Source organism: Papio anubis, chromosome 14, assembly GCF_008728515.1.
Source record: "Papio anubis isolate 15944 chromosome 14, Panubis1.0, whole genome shotgun sequence".
Lineage (NCBI taxonomy): Eukaryota > Metazoa > Chordata > Mammalia > Primates > Cercopithecidae > Papio > Papio anubis.
The window spans coordinates 55,565,579-55,588,305 of record NC_044989.1 but is presented as its reverse complement, the minus strand read 5'-3'; the positions used below and the strand labels follow the sequence as shown (position 1 = coordinate 55,588,305).

Genomic DNA, 22,727 nt, shown 5'->3' with positions numbered 1-22,727 from the left:
TTGTTCAACTGGAGCAAGGGCCACTGCAGCAACTTCTCCCCCAGAGCAACTACCATCACCACCCTTGTCTCTTTTATCCCCTGCAGAGAGACAGACAGAAGCTTTCCAGAGGAGGATGGAGTAGCCAGGGATGCTCACCTGAGATCCTCCTCTGTTGCTTGTGATTATTGATAAGACTTGAATTCAGTTCCACATGGGCCTGAACATGCCCCAGTCTGTAGAAACCACAGTTCTGAAGTCCTGAGGGATCCTCTTCTACAGGTAAGCAAGGCTTCCACACATAAAGTGGAGAATACACCCTTTCCCACCCTAGGAAGCCTTGGACTGCACTGCTTATCCTCCTCGCAAAAGAAAGGAGAGGGCTTCTTTTGGTGGTGGCCTTTTTATTTTCCTAGCAGCAGCACAGGGCATAGCCTTTCTCTTAATGTCAGGTCATGGTCTTCCTCCTTCTCACACCAGTGCTGGTGGTTTTTGGGGCCCTGGAATCACAGTGGGGACAGGGCCTTCTATCTATGGATCATCCGCTGAGCTCCCAGATGCCACATTGATCTTGCCACAATTTTTCTTTCTACAGTTTGTTCTCATGTGTCTAGAGACCAATTTCTCCATCTTTGTAAATGTCAGACTCTTGCAGCTTCCTCTTTTTGTTTTTAGCTATTTGGTTGTTCCAGAAACTCCAGTTGGGGGTTGGCAGAAGAAATAAAACAAGGAAGCCAGAGTCATGAGCAGCTCTGATGAATTCTCTAGCAGAGAACTCTAACTGTATCATCAAAAGAGAGTTGGGGATTATCTGTTATTTTCATTGTCCTTGCCACTTCAGCCCCTATTTATTCAGTTATAGAAGTACAGGCCTATTCCTGAACCTCCTGGGTTGATCCATTTGGAAATTGTTTCATAGAGACAGCTCGAGCTGCAAGACGGGGCTGGAGCCAGTGGCAGCATGGATGCGGGGAGCTTCAGGATCAGGTTCCGGCATGGCCTGTGAGGACTGCTGCAGACGCAGCTGAGGCAGCCCGGCTCCAGGCTCGCTGGAGGGGCAGTGTCTGGGGAGATGCTTCTCTATAAAAAGCTTAGAGGTCAATGTGGAGTTTCCTATTCTTTCCTCTGGCCATGCTTAGATTTAGAACAATACTAGTGTGGAAAGTGCAGCTGCTCTAAAGCCAGTCGTGTTGACGTGGTTGGGAGCCTAGATCCTGAACCCCACAGTCTGGGCTCAAGCCTTGCTTAATCACCACTTGACTTTGGCTCTGTGACCTCTGGTTTCCTCACCTGTAAAATGAGGACTTTACTGGGTTGCTGTCAGGGGTAAATGAGGCAACATACGCCAAGTGCTTAGCAAATGATAAGTGTTCAGTCAGTGGTACCTTTATTCTTAGTATTTTTTGTCGTCGTCACCACCATCATCTCAGCCCAGTGCAGACGAGCTGGGAAGGCAGGCCTCGTATAGTCCTGAACACGCTCCCCCACAGGGGGCCTCTCAGAGCCTCTCAGCTCCTCACAAAGCTAAGGCACGTTCTTTCTGGAGGTCAGTAGCATTTAATAGGAAGGTACTGCCTTGGTGGTCACTTCCTCTTGAGTGTTGCCATTGGAGCAGGGTCCCCAGAGACTCATTGCAATTAGCTGCTTCTGGTGGTTGAAGCAGTTCTGAGAGCAGTGCGTGCCCACAGAGGCAGATTTCAACACGCTGAGTCATACTGCAGGGTCTGCCGGCAGAGCTGGTCACAAGGCAGGAGGCAGGCAGCAGTCGGGAAGATGGATAGACATGGGGTGAGGTAGATTTTCTGAGGAAATTTCAGTGAATATCTGTTCAATGTGTCTGGATAAAGGAAGGGTGGGCATGAACATTTTTTCAACACTTACTCTTTACGTGGCCCCTACTGTTGGGCTTTGATTTCGTTGAGTTTCCTCCAAACTACCCAGTGGAGACCCTTCCTAAACAGCCCCAGACACCGTCCTGAGTGGGTCCTTGGGAGAGGTCTCTGACTCCCAGCAGAGGGTGGGAGGTGCTGTGGAAGGGAAAGCCACTTTCGTGGGCCTGGATTGGGGAGCAATCCTCCCTCTGCTCCCACAAACACAAGCTAGGTGGATTTATGGGAACAGGAGTGAGGAGCATTTATTTCTGTCTGAGGTTGAGTAAGGGTCACAAAAGGCAGTGACTTCATTTATTATCTCACTATGGGATGTGATCTGCTTTCCACAGTTGCCATGGATATTTCGTTGTTTCTGTTAATACTACCATGTATTTGGGCCTAAGATTTGAGGATGCCTCTGAAAAAGGTTTCTTTGTTATCTCTGTGCTTGCTCTGTTTTTAAAATCTGGGAAGAGTGAGGTAAAAGTGAAGTTTTTTTTGTTTTTTGTTTTTTGTTTTTTCATGCAAGTATTCCAGTGATCCCTCAGGAATTATTGGAAAATAAAAAGCAATTTTGCAACTAGCAAATTTCCCAAGGTTAGCAGGCAAGCAAGTAAAAATAAAGATGATTTATTTTTATTTTGTTTTTATTCTTTTCTTTTTTTCAGACCTTATCCCCCATGCAGAGATATTTTTTATTATTATTATTATTATTATTATTATTATTGCTATTGTTATTTTGAGACAGAGTCTCGCTCTGTTGCCCAGGCTGGAGTGCCGTGGTGCTATCTCAGCTCACTGCAACCCCCACCTCCTGGGTTCAAGCAATTCTCCTGCCTCAGCTTCCCGAGTAGCTGGGATTATAGGCATGCACCACCATGCCCGGCTAATTTTTGTATTTTTAGTAGAGACAGGGTTTTGTCATGTTGACCAGGCTGGTCTTGAACTCCTGACCTCAGCAGACCTGCCTGCTTTGGCCTCCCAAAGTGCTGGGATTATAGGCATGAACCACTGTGCCTGGCCTGGCCTAGATATATTTTTAATCTGTATTTTTCCTGATTTGAGGTTGGCTTTCTATCTTATTTCTGGAGTAAACAGCCTTGACATTTATTTAAAGAATGAGACAATTTTTTTTAAAGGATCCAAATGGACGTATATGCGCCCTGAGATAGATTGACATTGGTCTGCATTATTGATAAGTAACCAGGAAATGCTGTTTGGGAACATTTGTTTTCTTCATCAGCAAGAATTTTTTGAGCCTTTATTGGCTCTGATATGTCACAGTGTATTCCTGATTGTTCTGTTTCTTTTGATATTATTATAACCTTGGGCAGATATCTACCATTCTAAGAAAATGGAAGGTGAGAAGGGGTACTCAGGGGCCATTTGGGCTGTGCCTCTGCTTCTTTTACAGCTGTTTTCTATTGATGACAGGGACGAGGTTCCATAATTTTTTATTATTTTTATTTATTTGTTTATTTATTTATTTTTAAACGGGGTCTCCCTCTGTCACCCAGGCTGGAATGCAGTGGCTCAAACTCGTCTCACTGCAACCTCTGCCTCCCAGGCTCAAGCAATCCTCCCACCTCAGCCTCCCAAGTAGCTGGAACTATAGACGTAGGCCACCATACCTGGCTAATTTTTGTATTTTTTTGGTAGAGGTGAGGTTTCACCATGTTGCCCAGGCTGGTCTCGAACTCCTGGGCTCAAGCTATCCACCAGCCTCGACTTCCCAAAATGCTGGGATTACAGGTGTGAACCACAGCGCCCAGCCCTGAGATTCCAGAATTTCTTTTGTTCGTTTCACTATTTATCATCTTTCCCTTACCCAAGTTTTTTCTTACCACTTATGAGTATAAATTCAATGTCCACTCTCTTTTGGAAGAGAGAAACAGTTTTCTCCCCAGGGAAGAAAGAATATCCCTCTAAAGGGCTAAGATTGGTTTAGGGTGCTCCCTCAGACTCCTCTTTTCGTGGCTGGATGATTCTCTTTTTCAAATATTTAGAGGATGTTTACTCTCTTCCTGGAGCTCCTGTTTGCCCAAGGGCACTCGGGTCACCATGTGCTCTGAGTCACTAGCCGTCTGTTCCTTTTTCTTGGACAAACCCCTAACATGGAACATACACAGTAACACCCCCTTGCTCCAGACCATCAACAAAGTAAACACCCTGCTCCAGTGCTTCCTTTTCTAAACGGTATTTTAGCAGAATCAGGGAACTGGGGCATAGCAAGCGACTATCAGTAACAAATATTTTCAGAGGACAGAAATTCCAGAGATAAATGTCCTTGTCAAAGCTGAGGTACCCTTTTTTCTATTCAAGGCCTACCTAGCTACGTGATACTGTACCTGTTGGTTTTTCTATAGAGTGGAAGAAATATGAGGTATTTGCTTTTGTAAGCACAGTTAATACCGGAAGTGATCAGCAGAGAAGCTGCATTTGAGTCACCCTGAGCAAGTTATTATCAGCGTTGACATTTCTTTAACTTTGCATCTATTATTGAAGGGCTCAGGCTGTTCAGTGACTTTCTCCCATACAGGCATCCGATTGCTGGGTTTTAAAAATTATGGCTGTGCTCTCAAACATTTAGTGCATTTTCATTTTTAAAGGAATTTAGCAGTCTTCTAACATATAAGTGTTTTTCTCATTTCAGTATTTCAGGAACTTATAATTTATCAATCTTTTAACAGTTGTGGCTGAAACTTTTTTTTTTTTTTTTTTTTGAGATGGAGTCTTGCTCTGTCGTCCAGGCTGGAGTGCAGTAGCCGGATCTCAGCTCACTGCAAGCTCCGCCTCCTGGGTCTATGCCATTCTCCTGCCTCAGCCTCCCGAGTAGCTGGGACTACAGGCACCTGCCACCTCGCCCGGCTAGTTTTTTGTATTTTTTTGGTAGAGACGGGGTTTCACGGTGTTAGCCAGGATGGTCTCGATCTCCTGACCTTGTGATCCGCCCGTCTCGGCCTCCCAAAGTGCTGGGATTACAGGCTTGAGCCACCGCGCCCAGCTGAAACATTTCAAAAGTGTGTGTGTTTAAAATAAGAATTCGATGTATAGATTTAAAACAATCCCACTTCTCATAATTTAGAAATTGTACTTGGAGACGTGTCCAGCTGAGCCTGCTGTCACTCGGAAACGCTGCAGACCTGAAAATACTGCTGGCCTTGATCTTCTCTTTGCCACAGAGTTTCCTTAGGGATGTGTTTAGCACAGAGCTCCTGGAATTATTCTGTGAGGAATATGGCTGTAAAGGGCTCCTGTAGATTCTTTATTCTTACTATTTTCTGGGATTTTAGTCATAGAAATTGGCCTATTATTAGGCTGGTGCAAAAGTAATTGCGGTTTTTGCCATTACTTGAATGTTTTTAATTAAAAGTAAAGGCAAAAACTGCAATTACTTTTGTGCCAACCTAAATATTTATTTCTTTATGGGAGTCAAAGTAATAAGAGAGGAGAGGTAGGAAAGGATAGGGGCATGGCCCTGTGGCTTCTTATTTCCAAATCCAGTGGAAATAAATACTTTTATTAGCCCCTCTTCCCCCATCCCTCCACTAGAGCTGCTCTTAACTGGTTCTTCTCAAAATTCTGTAAGAAAAACAAACCCTATTCAATATGGCTAGCGAGGGACTCTGAACCTACTAAACCCTCAGTTCTCAATATGTCATTCACCCTGAGTGGAATTCCAGGCCCATCCCAGATGCTGGAGCCCCTTCACCCTTCTTCCTCTCCTGCCTTGGCAGGAGATGAGCACTCAAGTAACTACATGCTCTCTAGCTTAGAATTTTGGGATTACAACTGAAATGGGCAATTAAAAAAAATGCTTAATCACACTTCCCTAAAGCTGTCCGTATATCTATATACATAAAGAACTGGGCTGGGTGGATGCCTCAAGCCTGTAATCGCAGCACTTTGGGAGGCCGAGGCGGGTGGATCACCTGCGGTCAGGGGTTCGAGACCAGCCTGGCCAACATGGCAAAACCACATCTCTACTAAAAATACAAAAATTAGCTGGGAGTGGTGGCACCACCTGTAATCCCAGCTAGTTGAGAAGCTGAGGCAGGACAATCACTTGAACCCAGGAGGCAGAGGTTCCAGTGAGCCAAGATTGCGCCACTGCACTCCAGCCTGGGCTACATACAGAGCAAGACTCCATCTCAAAAAAAAAAAAAGACTGAATTTAACAGGATAGGAAACGTGTGTTTTAAAATCCAGTCTCTAAGTAGCTAAAGGTATGATGAGGTTGTACAGAATCTGACGTGTATTTAACTATACCACACACAGGCTTTCCAGAGTCATGCAGAACTATTCACAATCTCTGTTTTTGTAATTATAGTTGACCCAGGGTGAGAAATCCTGAGTTGGGATCCCTGTTTGTCTGGGGAGTGGCACAGACATTCCTGATGTTCATAGATACTGGGCCTCTGGATGCCCAGGGCGCCATTTATCCACCCAGAGCCTGACTGCCATCTCTGCTCACTTTTGTATCTGCTTAGCCTGAAGTGCCTGACCTCATTCTATAAATACCAGCCTTGTTGTTCAAGCAAGATCCTCCTGATTCCTGGCTTTCACCACCAAACCTGTGATGCACCACAGGCAGTTCTCATACTGGCTGTGAGGTTTGTTCTGCTTTCCCCTGTGGAAGGAGCAAGGGCAAGAAAGTAGGGCCTAGAGTAGCCATCACTCACCCTTCCTTCCTTCCTTCCTTCCTTCCTTCCTTCCTTCCTTCCTTCCTCTTCCTTCCTTCCTCCTTCCTTCCTTCCCTCCTTCCTTCCTTCCTTCCTTCCTTCCTTTTTGAGGTTCAGTATTTACATTCAGCAAATTTAAATCCTTACATGATTTTTGAAAACTTATTTATGAACTGAAAATATTGCTTGCTGATAAAACTTGCTTAAATGCTATCACTGAATGTATGAGTCACTGATTATGCCAGTACAACAAAGATAACCACATGTTTGATGATTGCAACGTGCCAGACATTCACTGAAAAAAAAACCAAAACACACAGCTAAACAAAATTCACTCAACAAACATCTGAGAATCTGGGCACTTCATATCAGTGTTTTGAAGTGTTTCATTAATATCTTAAGCCAAGTGTATCAAAACCTTGGCATGATTTAATTTCGAGTCACCAGTTTTGTTTTTATTAACATCAGAAAGTTACGGCTACACTGCCAATGCTGGGTCTGCTTAATTTGATTTAAGAGTTTAATATGACTTAACATTAAAAGCTCACACTACTCTAAAATATATAATTTTACACATATGGTGACATTCAACATTCAGGTGCTAGTGCTTTTGTACTATCTTTTGGTTAACTTTCTTTAAACGTTCAAAGAATGACTTTCAGGTTTACAAAAATAAATATTTGTCAAAATGTTCGATAAGGCGGGGCATGGTGGCTCACGCCTGTAATCCTAGCACTTTGGGAGGCCTAGGCCGGTGGATCCCCTGAGGTCAGGAGTTGGAGACCAGCCTGGCCAACATGGTGAAACCCCATCCCTACTAAAAATACAAAAATTAGCCTGGCATGGTGGTGCACGCCTGTAATTCCAGCTACTCAGGAGGCTGAGGCAGGAGAATCGCTTGAACTCAGGAGGCAGAGGTTGCAGTGAGCTGAGATTGCACCACTGCACTCCAGCCTGGGCGACAACAGCAAAACTCCATTAAAAAAAATTTAATAAATATTACATGAAACTTGCAAGAAAATGTATCTAGAAATTTGTCATTATCACTTGCTCTTTCCTCTCACAAATGTATGGAGGCCCTGGATGAGGGTTTTGGGAGACACAAAGAGGACAAACTCAGTCCCAACTCTCAAGGAGTGTACAGTGTGGTGCAATAGAAGAAATATGCACAGATGATTATAATATGAGAGAGAATGAAAAGCTACAGGGGAGGAAGAATAGGAGGAGGGCAAGAAATTCAGTGTAGGGTGAGCTGTCTCCCAAGTGGAATATGTGCATTGAGCTGGGACTATAGATGAGGAAGGATTTGAACACAGGAAAATAGGTGAGCTATTTAGAAAATTATGGTTTTTGGATCTCTAGCTTATATAACAAACCGAATACCAAGTCTCAACAGCATGATATTAAAAAGTACAACCCCCCAAATAGTAGAAAATATAATTGTATATGTGCTTTTGAAAAGGTGAAGTATATTTTAAGCCTAAGAGAAAAGAAATAAGATACAAAATAAAAGATTGCTTTAAAAATTTATTTTAGAGATGAAGGTCTCCTCCTGTCGCCTAGGCTGGAGTGCAGTGGCATGATAATAGCTCACTGTAACCTTGAACTCCTGGGTGCAAGCGATCCTCTGGCCTCAGCCTCCAGAGTAGTTAGGACTACAGGCATGTGCCACTGTACTTGGCTAACTTTTACATTTTTTTGTAGAGTCTGTGGGGGTGTGTCTCTCTATGTTGCCCCGGTTGGTCTTGTATCCCTGGTCTCAAGTGATTCTCCTGCTTCCTTCTCCTCCCATACTGCTGGGATTAGACATGAGCCACCACACTCAGCAGAAAATATTGCTTTTGACTGCAATAAGATTACCTATCATTAACATGCTCCACAAAATAAAAGAGCAAGGGAGAATGGGGAAATATTTGTTACTTAATAATAGATAAAGGATCAGTAACAATATACAGAGCTTGCATAAAATAAATTAGAAAAACAATCTCAGCCGGCATGGTGGCTCACGCCTGTAATCCCACCACTTTGCGAAGCTGAAGTGGGCAGATCACTTGAGGTCAGGAGTTTGAGACCAGGCTGGCCAACATGGTGAAACCCCCATCTCTACTAAAAATACAAAAATTAGCCAGGCGTGGTGGCAAATGCCTGTAATCCCAGCTACTCGGGAGGCAGAGGCAGGAGAATGGCGTGAACACGGGAGGCGGAGGTTGCAGTGAGCCAAGATCGTGCCACTGCACTCCAGCCTGGATGACAGAGCGAGACTCTGTCTCAAAAACAAAAAACAAACAAACAAACAAGCAAAAACTCAATGAAAAAATTGGGTGGAAGGCAATGAGTAATTCACAAAGAAGAAATATGAAAGGCCTAAAAATGTGAAAAAGTTCACATGAGTAGTAATCAAAGAAAAGCTAATGAAAACAATGAGCAGGGCCAGGTGGCTCAGCATTCTGGGAGGACATGGTGGGTGGATTGCTTGAGCTCAGGAGTTTGAGACCAGCCCGGGCAACATGGCAAAACTTCATCTCTACAAAAAATACAAAAATTAGCCTGGCGTCATGGTATGCTCCTGTAGTCCCAGCTATTTGAGAGGCTGAGGTGGGAAGATCGCTTGAGCCCAAGAGGTTGAGGTTGTAGTGAACTAAGATTGCACCACTGCACTCCAGCCAGGGTGACAGAATGAGACTGTTTCAAAAGACATATATAACAAAAAACTAAAACAAAACAATAAAGAGATACTGCTTCTTATTATTAATCTAGGAAGTTTCTTTTTTTAAAAAAAATTATTTCCCAATGCCCAGCAAGATAAATAGGAAGGAATGGATGTCTCTTCACTCAGAGCTGCCCTTAAAAAATAAAAACAAGCCCAGGCATGGTGGCTCACCCCTGTAATCCCAGCACTTTGGGAGGCAGGTGGATGATGTGAGGCCATGAGTTCGAGACCAGCTCGGTCAACATGGTGAAACCCTGTCTCTATTAAAAATACAAAAATTAGCCAGGTGTGCTGGTATGCGCCTGTAGTCCCAGCTACTCGGGAGGCTGAAGCACGAAAATCGTGAACCTAGGAGGCGGAGGTTGCAGTGAGCTAAGATCGCAGTGCTGCATTCCAGCCTGGGCAACAGAGCAAGACTTGTCTCAAAGATTAACATAACGGCCAGGCGTGGTGGCTCTCGCCTGTAATCCCAGCACTTTGGGAGGCCGAGGCAGGCGGATCACCTGAGGTCAGGAGTTTGAGACCAGCCTGGCCAACATGGTGAAATCCTGTCTCTACTAAAAAAAAAAAAAAAAAAAATTAGCCATGTATGGTGGTACGTGTCTGCAATCTTAGCTACTGGGGAGGCTGACACAGGAGAATCGCTTGAACTCAGAAGGTGGAGGTTGCAGTGAGCCCAGCTAGTGCCACTGCACTCCAGACTGGGCAACAGAGCAAGATTCCATCTCAAAAAAAATAAAAATAAATAAAAAGAACCAAAACACTGTATTGAGGTATAATTTACATATATAAAGCTACTCATAGGCCAGGCACAGTGGCTTATGCCTATAATTGCAGCACTTTGGGAGGCTGAGGTTGGTGGATCACCTGAGGTCAGGAGTTTGAGACCAGCCTAGCCAACATAGTGAAACCCCATCTCTACTAAATATACAAAAATTAGCCAGGTGTGGTGGCAGGAGCCTGTAATCCTAGCTACTCGGGAAACTGGGACAGGAGAATCATTTGACCCGGGAGGCGGAGGTTGGAGTGAGCTGAGATTGCGCCACTGCACTCTACCCTGGGTGACAGAGCGAGAGTCCATTTCAACAATAACAAAAAAGCTACACATTTTTAAAGTATACAACTCTATAGAAGTCTTCTGTGAGACATGGAAAAAGAGGGAAAAAAAATAAAGTACACAACGCTGTGGGTTTGAGGATAAGCATATACCCATAAAACCATCACTACCGTCAAGACCATAAATATATTCATCACCTCCTGAAGTTTTCTCCCAACCCCTTTATTATTATTATTATTAATTTGTGTGTGTGCATGGTAAGAACACTCAATATAAAAGCTACCCTCTTGGACACATTTTAAGTGTACAATACAGTATCGTTAGCTATAGGCACTATGCTATATAATAGGTCTCCAGAACTTATTTATCTTGCATTACTGAAACTTTGTACCCTGTAATCATCACCTCCCCATTTTTCCCTTTCCTGAGTCCTTGGTAATCACAATTCTACTCTCTGCCCTGAGATCATACAGTATCTTTCTCCTTCTGGTTTATTTCACTCAGCATAATGCTCTCCAGGTCCATCCTTTTAAAAAATTATTTATTTATTTATTTATTTATTTATTTATTTAACTTTGAGTTCTAGGGTACATGTGCACAATGTGCAGGTTTGTTACATATGTATACATGTGCCATGTTGGTGGGCTGCACCAATTAACTTGTAATTTACATTAGGCACATCTCCTAATGCTATTCTTCCCCCAGCCCCCTACCCCACAACAGGCCCTGGTGTGTGATGTTCCCCTTCCTGTGTCCAAGTGTTCTCATTATTCAATTCCCACCTATGAGTGAGAACATGCGGTGTTTGGTTTTCTGTTCTTGCCATAGTTTGCTGAGAATGATGGTTTCCAGCTGCATCCATGTCTCTACAAAGGACGTGAACTCATCCTTTTTTATGGCTGCGTAGTATTCCATGGTGTTTATGTGCCACATTTTCTTTTTATGTATTTATTTATTTATTTATTTATTATTATACTTTAAGTTCTAGGGTACATGTGCACAATGTGCAGGTTTGTACATGTGCCATGTTGGTGTGCTGCACCCATTAACTCATCATTTACATTAGGTATATCTCCTAATGCTATCCCTCCCCACTACCCCCTCCCCACAATAGGACCCGGTATGTGATGCTCCCCTTCCTGTGTCCAAGTGATCTCATTGTTCAATTCCCACCTATGAGTGAGAATATGTGGTGGTTGGTTTTCTGTTCTTGCGATAGTTTGCTGAGAATGATGGTTTCCAGCTGCATCCATGTCCCTATAAAGGACACGAACTCATCCTTTTGTATGACTGCATAGTATTCCATGGTGTATATGTGCCACATTTTCTTAATCCAGTCTGTCACTGATGGACATTTGGGTTGATTCTAAGTCTTTGCTATTGTGAACAGTGCCGCAATAAACATACGTGTGCATGTATCTTTATAGCAGCATGACTTATAATCCTTTGGGTATATCCCCAGTAATGGGATGGCTGGGTCAAATGGTATTTCTAGGTCTAGATCCTTGAGGAATCGCCGCACTGTCTTCCACAATGGTTGAACTAGTTTGCAGTCCCACCAACAGTGTAAAAGTCTTCCTATTTCTCCACATCCTTTCCAGCACCTGTTTTTTCCTGATTTTTTAATGATTGCCATTCTAACTGGCGTGAGATGGTATCTCATTGTGGTTTTGATTTGCATTTCTCTGATGGCCAGTGATGATGAGCATTTTTTCATGTGTCTGTTGGCTGTATGAATGTTTTCTTTTGAGAAGTGTCTGTTTGGCCGGGCGCGGTGGCTCAAGCCTGTAATCCCAGCACTTTGGGAGGCCGAGACAGGTGGGTCACAAGGTCAGGAGATCGAGACCATCCTGGCTAACACGGTGAAACCCCGTCTCTACTAAAAATACAAAAAACTAGCCGGGCGAGGTGGCGGGCACCTGTAGTCCCAGCTACGCGGGAGGCTGAGGCAGGAGAATGGCGTAAACCCGGGAGGCGGAGCTTGCAGTGAGCTGAGATGCGGCCACTGCACTCCAGCCTGGGCGACAGAGCGAGACTCCATCTCAAAAAAAAAAAAAAAAAAAAAAGAGAAGTGTCTGTTCATATCCTTTGCCCACTTTTTGATGGGGTTGTTTGTTTTTTTCTCGTAAATTTGTTTGAGTTCTTTGTAGGTTCTGGATATTAGCCCTTTGTCAGATGAGCAGATTGCAAAAATGTTCTCCCATTCTGTAGGTTGCCTGTTCACTCTGATGGTAGTTTCTTTTGCTGTGCAGAAGCTCTTCAGTTTAATTAGATCCATGTGCCACATTTTCTTAATCCAGTCTGTCATTGATGGACGTTTGAGTTGGTTCCAAGTCTTTGCTATTGTGAATAGTGCTGCAATAAACATATGGTGCATGCGTCTTTATAGCAACATGATTTATAATCCTTTGGCTATATACCCAGTAATGGGATGGCTGGGTCAAATGGTATTTCTAGTTCTAGATCCCTGAGGAATCACCACGCTGTCTTCCACAATGGTTAAACTAGTTTACAGTCCCACCAACAGTGTAAAAGTCTTCCTATTTCTCCACATCCTCTCCAGCACCTGTTGTTTCCTGACTTTTTAATGATTGCCATTCTAACTGGTGTGAGATGGTATCTCATTGTGGTTTTGATTTGCATTTCTCTGATGGCAAGTGATGATGAGCATTTTTTCATGTGTCTGTTGGCTGTATGAATGTTTTCTTTTGAGAAGTGTCTGTTCATATCCTTTGCCCACTTTTTGATGGGGTTGTTTGTTTTATTCTTATAAATTTGTTTGAGTTCTTTGTAGGTTCTGGATACAGGTGCATCCTTTTAAAACTCATTGTTTCTTTAAATGTTTTATAAACTTCTAAAAATATACTTTACGGCCGGGCGCAGTGGCTCAAGCCTGTAATCCCAGCACTTTGGGAGGCCAAAATGGGCGGATCACGAGGTCAGGAGATAAAGACCATCCTGGCTAACACGGTGAAACCCTGCTCTACTAAAAAAATACAAAAAATTAGCCAGGCATGGTGGCGGGCACCTGTAGTCCCAGCTACTCGGGAGGCTGAGGCAGGACAATGGCGTGAACCCGGGAGGTGGAGCTTGCAGTGAGCCGAGATCATGCCACTGCACTCCAGCCTGGGTGACAGAGCGAGACTCCTTCTCCAAAAAAAAAAAAATATATATATATATATACACACTTTATGATAGTAACTTCCTTTTTTTTTTTTTTTTTAACAGAGTTTTGCTCTTGTTGCCCAGGCTGGAGTGCAATGGTGTGATCTCAGCTCACCGCAACCTCCACCTCCCGGGTTCACGCGATTCTCCTGCCTCAGCCTCCCTAGTAGCTGGAATTACAGGCACACGCCACCACTCCTGGCTAATTTTGTAATTTTAGTAGAGATGGGATTTCTCCACGTTGATCAGGCTGGTCTCAAATTCCCGACCTCAGGTGATCTGCCTGCCTCAGCATCCCAAAGTGCTGGGATTACAGGTGTAAGCCACTGTGCCCGGCCATGATAGTAACTTCTTAGATTAATAAAGAGGTTTGAATTGTTTTTAGAAAAACAATAGAGTTTTGTTTTATAATCTCTTAGATTCTCCTCTCCTACCTCCTACCCTTCAATACCAGGACCAAAGAGAAGCCGCAGATCCCAAGCACCACACACTGACCTATAGCAGGGGCTGGCAACTGGCCATGTGTCAAGTCCAACCAGCCACCAGATTCTTGTGAGGTCTGCCAGCTAAGAACGAATTTTACATTTTAAATTATTTTTTAAAAATCAAAAGAATAATGACATGTGAAAATTACATAACATTAAAATTTTTGGCATCCATAAATAAAGTTTTATTGAAACACAGCTATGTCCCTTTGTTTATGTGTAGTTCATGGCTGTTTTGCCCTAAAACAACAGAGTTGAGCCATTTTGGCAGAGACAGCATGGTCCATGATGCACAAATCCTAAAAGATTTACTATCTGGCCCTTCACAGAAAAGGTTTGCTACCCCCTGGCCTAAAGTAGTAGTTTATGTAGCATCTTCAAGGGATTTCAACCTTACAAAAACAAACTAAATTCCATTTCACTGAACATTTTGATCCCTCATTCCCTTTCCCCCTTAATCGTCATCTGCTCCAAAGAACTGAAAAATGATTTAGGCATGATTTGGACGGAAAGTTATGAAATAAGAATATCTCATCTTTAAGGAATTTGGTGCTCATGATTTTTAAAAACGGACTTGTTAACTTTATGATTCAAAATAAAAGCAGAAGCTTTTTTTTTGTCTTAGATTTCAAATGTCACATCTAAAAGTGAAACATCAGTAGAAAACGATAATAAGGTTTCACGTCTATTTTTCCTTTTCTTTTATATTTGATTTGGAGGTGTCAAGATATATGAACATACATCCTACAGTGTGTGATGATTTTGTGAAATTTGAATGTGCTGATGAAATGTATAATCTTTCTAGTCACTTAGCCCTTATGAAATGAAAAATTCACTTTAGCATAAAAAATTAGTTAATTTGCATATTATTTATTCACATATAGCAGTTCTTCTAGTTAATTATTCCTATGCTCCAGGATATACACAGGGCTGTTTCAGTCCAGCAGATGAGGACAGAAATGGGGTTGATCTTTTTCATCTCTGTGTAACTGGTATTTGCATGCCTAGCACATTGCCTGGCACAGACTATGTAGCAGAAATGTATGCTTAATGAATGAAGTGGTTTGTTGATTGTTCTAAACATTTCAAAGTTTTAAATTCCATTTGGTTTTGCATATGTATAAAAATATATACTAAATTATTTTGGATTCTGAGAAGACTAAGTATACTGTTTTTCAATTCTTCAGTAATTATATTAATAACTTCGATTTTTACAGAAACTTATTAGTATTATAGAATTTCCTGAGAAGCTACCATGAGAAATCTCAGTAAAGTTATTATTACAATGGATAATGTATTACTTCACTCTTCTGAACAAGTTATAACAACATTGATTTTCAAAAAAATAAACATTTTCTGATTGGAAAACTAATAAATATTCATAAGAAATTCAGAGACTATAGGAATATGTAGGAAAAGACAATGATAATCTCACCCCTGGAGATAACCCCTATTAACAACTTGTTTCTTCAAATTTTTTTCTATACATATGCCAACATGTAAAATAATTATTATTTTACTAAAATTTAATCCTACTATACAAACTGTTTAGAGCTTGTTTTTGTTCTCTCATGTTTCTATGTCAATATTTAAAAATGCATTTTATAATTTTAGTGGCTTAATAGTTTCTATTACATGAATTTACCATTATTTATTCACACTTTCCTGTTGACAAATATGTGATTAAAATTATATTTTATTCCAAAGTGTTTTAAATGTCAAGTAATCTAATGACAGCTACTTTTAAAAAAATGCTAAGAGTGCTGTTAAGAGAAAGAAGAGAGAAGAGAATAAAACAAGCAAGTGAATTTTTGTTTAAGCAAAAATGAACCCTAGTGCATCCTGAGAATTTCTAGCCAGCGAGCTGTAGACAACTTGGCACGGCTAATGCAATGATAGCACAATCATATGTCAGTAATGCAAGTATATGAAATTGCAGGTAAACAAATGCCTTTGCTTTAAAGAAACTGTGATTTAACTACTGTAGAGACTGTTCTTGTTAGAGGTCCATAGGGTTTTTAGGTTTAGAGAAACTATACCTTGAGGTTTTGTTGGGGTCTAACGGACCACCAAGGAAACAGCCGACGGGTCTGCTGCTTGCCTTTCACTGTCTTCGGTTGCAGCAGTGCTGAGATCTTAACTCCTCGAACCTGAGGACAGAGTTATGGCAAATGGCTGAATAGATCAAGATTTCATAATATGCATGGGCTTCCAGACAGAACCAACATTAAGATTTATGTGATCTGGGATATGTCTTGTAATTCTACCAGTTTGATTAGAAAGGGATCTGGAGGGCTTGGGGAATGCCACCCCTAATAGCTCCCTGTGTTCAACTAGTAAAGACAAGACCAGTGGGGCTTGTCCAAGCCCCCAGTGCAAAGTAAGACCTTAACTCCATAGTGGTTAAGGTCTAGCCAGGCTTCTGCTAATTTACCCCTTTCCAGACAAGTATAAAAAGCAGAAAGTACGCTGGTGCTTGGTGACCTTATGAATGCCATTAGTTTTGTTGAATTTGAATTCCTTTACAGGAAATGTTCTAATATGTGCGAGTGTTGCATCATTTAAAGTAGCAGATTAGTAGGACAAATGTTGCAGATGTGACTTAGACTAGTTCTCTAAAATAAGTCAGTATGTCACTAGATACAAATAAAATGTAAGTCTGTATTGCATATCAGATGACCCACAGTGTGAGCAGGCAACAATGACAAGGCTGGAAAGAGACTAGTAATAAGAATAATAATAGCCGATGCTTACACAGCCTTATGTGCCAGGCCCTATTCTAAGCATTTTACATGAATCACTTCATTTAAACTTTACCAGGATTCCACAAACTTAGCTACTGTTATTATTCTCTTTTCACAATTGAGAAAAACTGAAGCACAGATAAGTTGGTAAACTAGCGCCGTGTCCGTACATAATATGTGGTAGAGTGGTGATTCAAACCCAGTCTACCTCTGGCACCTGCACTGTTAGCCACTAGTATGTCTGAGAAATTCAAAAATTTAAAGTCAGTCTCTAGCCAACCCAGGTGCAATAAGCACCCCCAAATCCCTGATCGATGTCCTGAAATACCATTTCCCACGTAAAAGAGCCAGGCTCCTTAAAGAAATGGCTGAGTCAAGGTCTAGGGCAGGACATGAACAAGGGAACCCTGAAGCACCTTGTCGTATAGATAGTGAGGAAGATATTGAAGACTACAGGGTCATTCTCAAAAGGACAGCAGAACCAACTTAAAGAGGCTCCCAATGGCCAAAGGTGTCACAATTTTGACATCAATAGGGATAATACCAGCAATAGATTGAAACACCTCAAATATGTTTAAATCTATGAGTCCATAATGATGCTCAAAAAACTGGTCATGTTTAGAAGATTATTGGGAGGCAACTCATTATTGAATTGATAACCAGTAAATAAATTCTACCATTTTTTTTTCTGCCTTTCCTATATGAACTGTATGCCCCAGTAACTAAATAGTGCATGAGGCAAAGTTCCTGTTTAAAGAACTAATTCAACCACTAAACAACAAAGGAATAATAGAGTCCCCTTTCGATAGCCTCTAAAGAACTAAAGGGTCTAGGCCTTAAGGAGAAGTGATTGCTAACATAACAAGAATACAGACAACCAAACAGTATGGACCTCCTGATGGAAGAAGGAAGAATATACCCATTCGTGAAGAAGTCTTGACAAAAAAGCAGATTCAAATCTTACCAAGTTTCTTGTTCAAATACCAATTTCAGAAAATAGGACAAAGAAACATGTTGCACTACACTGGGAGAATGAAGGAAGCAAACAAACTAGACTATGAGAAACTCTTCAGAACAAATGACCTGATTTATTCAATTAATAATTTTCAAGAAAGGGGGTTCAGTGGGAAGCCTATAGATTAAAAGAGATTTAAAAGGCATATTGATGAATTGCAACAAGTGGACCTTATTTGGATCTTAATTTTTTAAAACTGTAAAAGAACTTGCATTTATGAGAAAATTGGTCATTTGAACAATGAATCAATATGGATGTTAAGAGATTATTGTTAATTTTTTTAGGTGTTATAATATTATGGTTTTAAAAAAGTCTTCTCTTTTACTGATATGTTCTCTGGCATTTGCTTCAAAATAATATGCAATGGAGTTGGAGGTAAAGATAAAACAGAATTGACCCTGAGTTGATAATTATTGAAGTTGAGTGATGGGTATTTGGAAGTTTATTATTATTCTATTATTACATAATAGTTTTAAATTATTATAGTAATATGCCCTTTCTGTGCGATGCAGTGATATGAAAAAGATAAATTTGGGTAGCTATTGTTAAAATAAAATGTAAGAACCTTGAACTAGAAATAGGAAGACAAAGGCCAGATGGTACTGTCAAGAAATACCATCAGCAATAATTTATTATAGCTTGGCAGCTATTGTTTGAGTAGATTCATTTATACTTTAGACACTAGAATTATGAGTCCAAATGAATGAGTCATCCTTAAATCTCCACCACAAGATCACAAACATTTACTAAACACCAACTTTGTGCGGGGTGCTGGAAATCCAGACACGCTTCTGCCTCTAACAGGTGAAAAAGAAAATGGGACAACACTAGCCCTAATCTAAAATGATTGGAGGTGTGATAAAGGGAGTACAAAGAGATACCGTAGCACAATGCAGAGGTTAATTCCATCTAAGGTAGTAACGGTTGGGAGATGGCCTTTGATAAAATTGTGTGAGGTAGAAAAAGAGATTAGGGAAAGGGCACAGAGGAGAAGGATGAGGCTGAAGGTTGATGAGGAGGGTCGGGAGTGCCGAAGGCCTCCATATGTCATTCCTGGCCCTTCAGACTCCACCCGCTTCCTGGGGGAATTTCACTTTTCCTCCTCTCACCTATATACTAGTGATTCAAATGATTCAGAAATCCTTATCTCCAGCTCTGACCTCTATGCTGAGTTCCAGAACAGCTTGTCCAAATGTCCACTCTTCATTATGGATTTCACTTCAAAGTCAACATGTTCCAAAACTGAGCTCATTATCTTTCCCAGCAACCTATTCCGCCTCTCATATTCCCAATGTTTATGAAAGTGTTCAAGATACAATCCTTAGAGGCCTGGGTGGTGTCCTGTAGCTCTACCTCTGACAGTCTGCGTCTTCAAGGCCTCCTGAAGCCGCCTCTCCTCCTTCCCCCACTGCTGTTGCCTTGGTTCAAGTTTTGCCATCTCTCGGGCAATAGCAAGTGTCTTCCAACTGCTCTTTCTGCCTCTAGTTTCTTCTTGTTCTGATCTTTTTTTTCTATTATTCTCTTAAAGTACCAGTGTTCCAAAGCTTTCTTCACAAGAAGTGCCTGGGGTATTGATTACAAATACAGAATTACCAGGTCTTCGCCACTGGAAATTCTGATTCTGTGAGTCTGGATTGGGGCCAAGAATTTTTTTTTTTTTTGAGACAGGATTTCACTGTGTCATCCAGGCTGGAGTGCAGTGGCACAATCAGGGCTCATTGCAGCCTTGACCTCCTGGGCTCAAGCAGTCCTCCTACTTCAGCCTCTCAAGTAGCTGGGACTACAGACATGTGCCACCATGCCCAGCTAATTAAAAAAAATTTTTTTTTGTAGAGATAGGGTTTCACCATGTTGTCCAAACCTGGGCTCAAGCAATCTGCCTTCCTTGGCCTCCCAAAGTGCTGGGATTACAGGTATGAGCCACCACACCCGGCCGGGCTCTGTAAGTTTGAGAAATACTGTTTGAAAATACATCCCTGCTATATATCCTTGCAAAACCTCCATATAGCAGTATTTTATGTAAAGGTGATTTCCAGTAAGAAGTATAGTTTACATTGCAAACCACACATAAAGATGCATATGTGTGCAGTAATGGAAATGACATTTTCACAAAACAAATTTTTCTCCTCTATTTCATTTTAAAATAATCATAGGAACTCACTAAATTGATTTCAAGACCTACAGCTTGAAAACACTGTGCTTTAACTGTGGGTTAAAATTCAAGTTTCTTAACTTGTTTCATCACAGTTTAGCTCTTACTCATCTTTTGCAAATATTTCCACATTAAATTGCTTAGTGGCCATGCCTTAGTGTGTGCTGTGCCTTCTGCCCAGAACTTCTCTTGGCCTCTTGTCTGCTTGGTGAACTTTTTTCTTTATTGACATCATTGCTCAGGTATCACTATCTTAGTATAATCTCCCCTAAGTACTGGGGCCACAGTGAGGGGCTTTGGCCTAGTTGCTCCCTTTAAAATTTGTACATGCCTAAATAAATGCCCCGCATCTACCTAACCACCTTGCAATTATCCATTTATAATGACTGTCACTCCAGCTACACCTCATTCCTTGAGTGTAGGGAACCTTTTCTTAGTAGTTTTTGTATTCTCAGGCCCAGAAAGCTGCCTGGCATAGGACAGAAGCTTAAGAAGCAGTAACTACTGCAGCATGATGGAATGAGCAGAGGGTGTGGCGGAGGAGTGCTAGCACAGTACCCAGATCTCAGGGCAGGAGCTGAAACTGGAAAGTAGCTTGCATTCAGATTGAGAAAAAGACCCCAAAGCAACACTGAAAACCTTGGACCTTAACTTCCAACTAAGACAGAAGTTTTATTCCTAAGTGGGATTATTTAGCCAGAGAAAGGCTATGATTAGAGCTTTGATAATGTGGTACAGGATGCTGAGAACAGTCTGGGAACTCAGACTTGAGACTGTAGAGGTAATGTTGATGAGGAGTGGGTTCTGAGCGAGAATGTTGAGAGATGTATCAGATGAGGCCTGATGAATGATAGATTCCAGGGATGGGAGAATGAGGCATCAAAAATCACTTGGAACCTCAGCCAGGAGATCAAGGTCAGCATCAGCAGTGATAAGTCATGGTGGCAGCATGCTTTTTTGAAATGGGATTTTACCGGCGGGCCTTGGTGGCTCAAGCCTGTAATCCCAGCACTGGGAGAGCCCGGCCAGGCCGGTCGAGGTCCGTCCGAGACCATCCTGGCTAACCGCAGTGAAACCCGTCTCTACTAAAAAATACAAACTAGCGAGGCCAGTGGCTGAGCCTGTAGTCCCAGCCTACTCCCGGGAGGCTGAGGCAGAATGGCCGGGTGCCAGGTGAGCTGCAGTGAGCTGAGATCGAGCCTGCACTCCCAGCCTGGAGGCGACCCAGGCGAGACTCCGTCTCAAAAATAGTTTTGCCGGGCGCGGTGGCTCAAGCCTGTAATCCCAGCACTTTGGGAGGCCGAGACGGGCGGATCACAAGGTCAGGAGATCGAGACCATCCTGGCTAATAACACGGTGAAACCCCGTCTCTACTAAAAAAATACAAAAAACTAGCCGGGCGAGGTGGCAGGCGCCTGGGAGGCGGAGCTTGTAGTGAGCTGAGATCCGGCCACTGCACTCCAGCCTGGGCGACAGAGCGAGACTCCATCTCAAAAAAAAAAAAAAAAAATGAAATGGAGTTTTGCTCTTGTTGCCTAGGCTGGAGTGCAATGGCACGATATCAGCTCACTGCAACCTCCACCTCTTGAGTTCAAGCAATTCTCCTGCCTCAGCCTCCCGAGTACCTGGGATTACAGGCATGCAGCACCACACCCGGCTAATTTTGTATTTTTAGTAGAGACGGGGCTTCTCCATATTGGTTAGGTTGGTCTTGAACTCCCAACCTCAGGTGATCCACCCACCTCGGTCTCCAAAAGTGCTAGGAACAGGCGTGAGCCACTGTACCCGGCCCAGCATGCACTCTTATGTGATGGGATGAGAATGGTACTTTACCACTGTGATCTCTCTTCCAATAACCCATAACCACTGTCTCATTAGGAGAAAAGCATCAGATAAATCCCAAGTGAGGGACAGTCTACAAATTGCCTGATCAGTCCCTGCTCAAAACTGTCAAAGGCAGCAAAAACAGGGAAAGTCTAGGAAACTGTTAGAGCCAAAAGTAGCCTAAGGAAGCATGACTAAATGCAATGCAGTATCCTGGATGGGATCCTAACAGGAAAAGGGCATTAGAAATCTGAATAGAGCCTGGGCAATATAGTGAGATCCCCATCGCTACAAAAAATTAAAAAATTAGCCAGGTGTGGTGGTGTGTGCCTATAGTCCCAGCTATTTAGGGGAGTAGGGGGCAGGGGGGTAGGGAGTGCCAAGGTGGGAGGACCACTTGACCCTGGGAGGTCAAGGCTACAGTGAGCCCTCATTAAGCCACTTGCACTCTAGCCTGGGCAACAAAGTAAGACAGGGTTTCACTAAAAGAAAAGAAAAAAATCTGAATAGTGTGGACTTCAATTAATAATAATGTATCAATATTGATTCATTTATCAATTGTGACAAATGGACCTCACAATTATAAGATGTTAATTTTTAAAATTATTTAACAAAAATTATCTCATAATGATGTTTGTGTGTGTGTATGTTTGTTTGGTTTTTTTTGAGACAGGAGCTCACTCTGTTGCCCAGACTAGAGTGCAGTGGCATGATCTTGGCTTGCTGCAACCCCCGCCTCCCAGGCTCAAGCAATTCTCCTGCCTCAGCCTCCCAAGTAGCCAGGATTACAGGCACATGCCACTACTGCCCAGCTAATTTTTGTATTTTAAGTAGAGACGGAGTTTCACTATGTTGGCCAGGCTGGTCTCAAACTCCCGGCCTCAGGTGATCCACCTGCCTTGGCCTTCCAAAGTACTGTGATTACAGGTGTGAGCCACCGCGCCCAGCCTTATTATGATATTTGGATATGGCATGTTGTGTGGATGGTGGATGGCAATAATGCAGGAAATACAAGGGGAGGACTTGTGTGGAGTAGGAGGTCA

General features: G+C 42.3%; 1 long non-coding RNA gene across 3 annotated transcripts in view; it reads right to left on the bottom strand.

The window, feature by feature from the left end:
* Nucleotides 1-22,727, bottom strand: part of LOC103876956 — an 80,457-nt gene that overhangs the window by 6,296 nt on the left and 51,434 nt on the right. For 2 of the 3 annotated variants that reach the window (XR_004178253.1, XR_004178255.1), the window contains exon 2: nucleotides 15,989-16,099. This is a non-coding gene — a long non-coding RNA (uncharacterized LOC103876956). Of the gene's footprint in view, nucleotides 1-138; nucleotides 224-15,988; nucleotides 16,100-22,727 lie in introns of those variants that run through there. The other variant, XR_004178254.1, reaches the window with a different exon arrangement.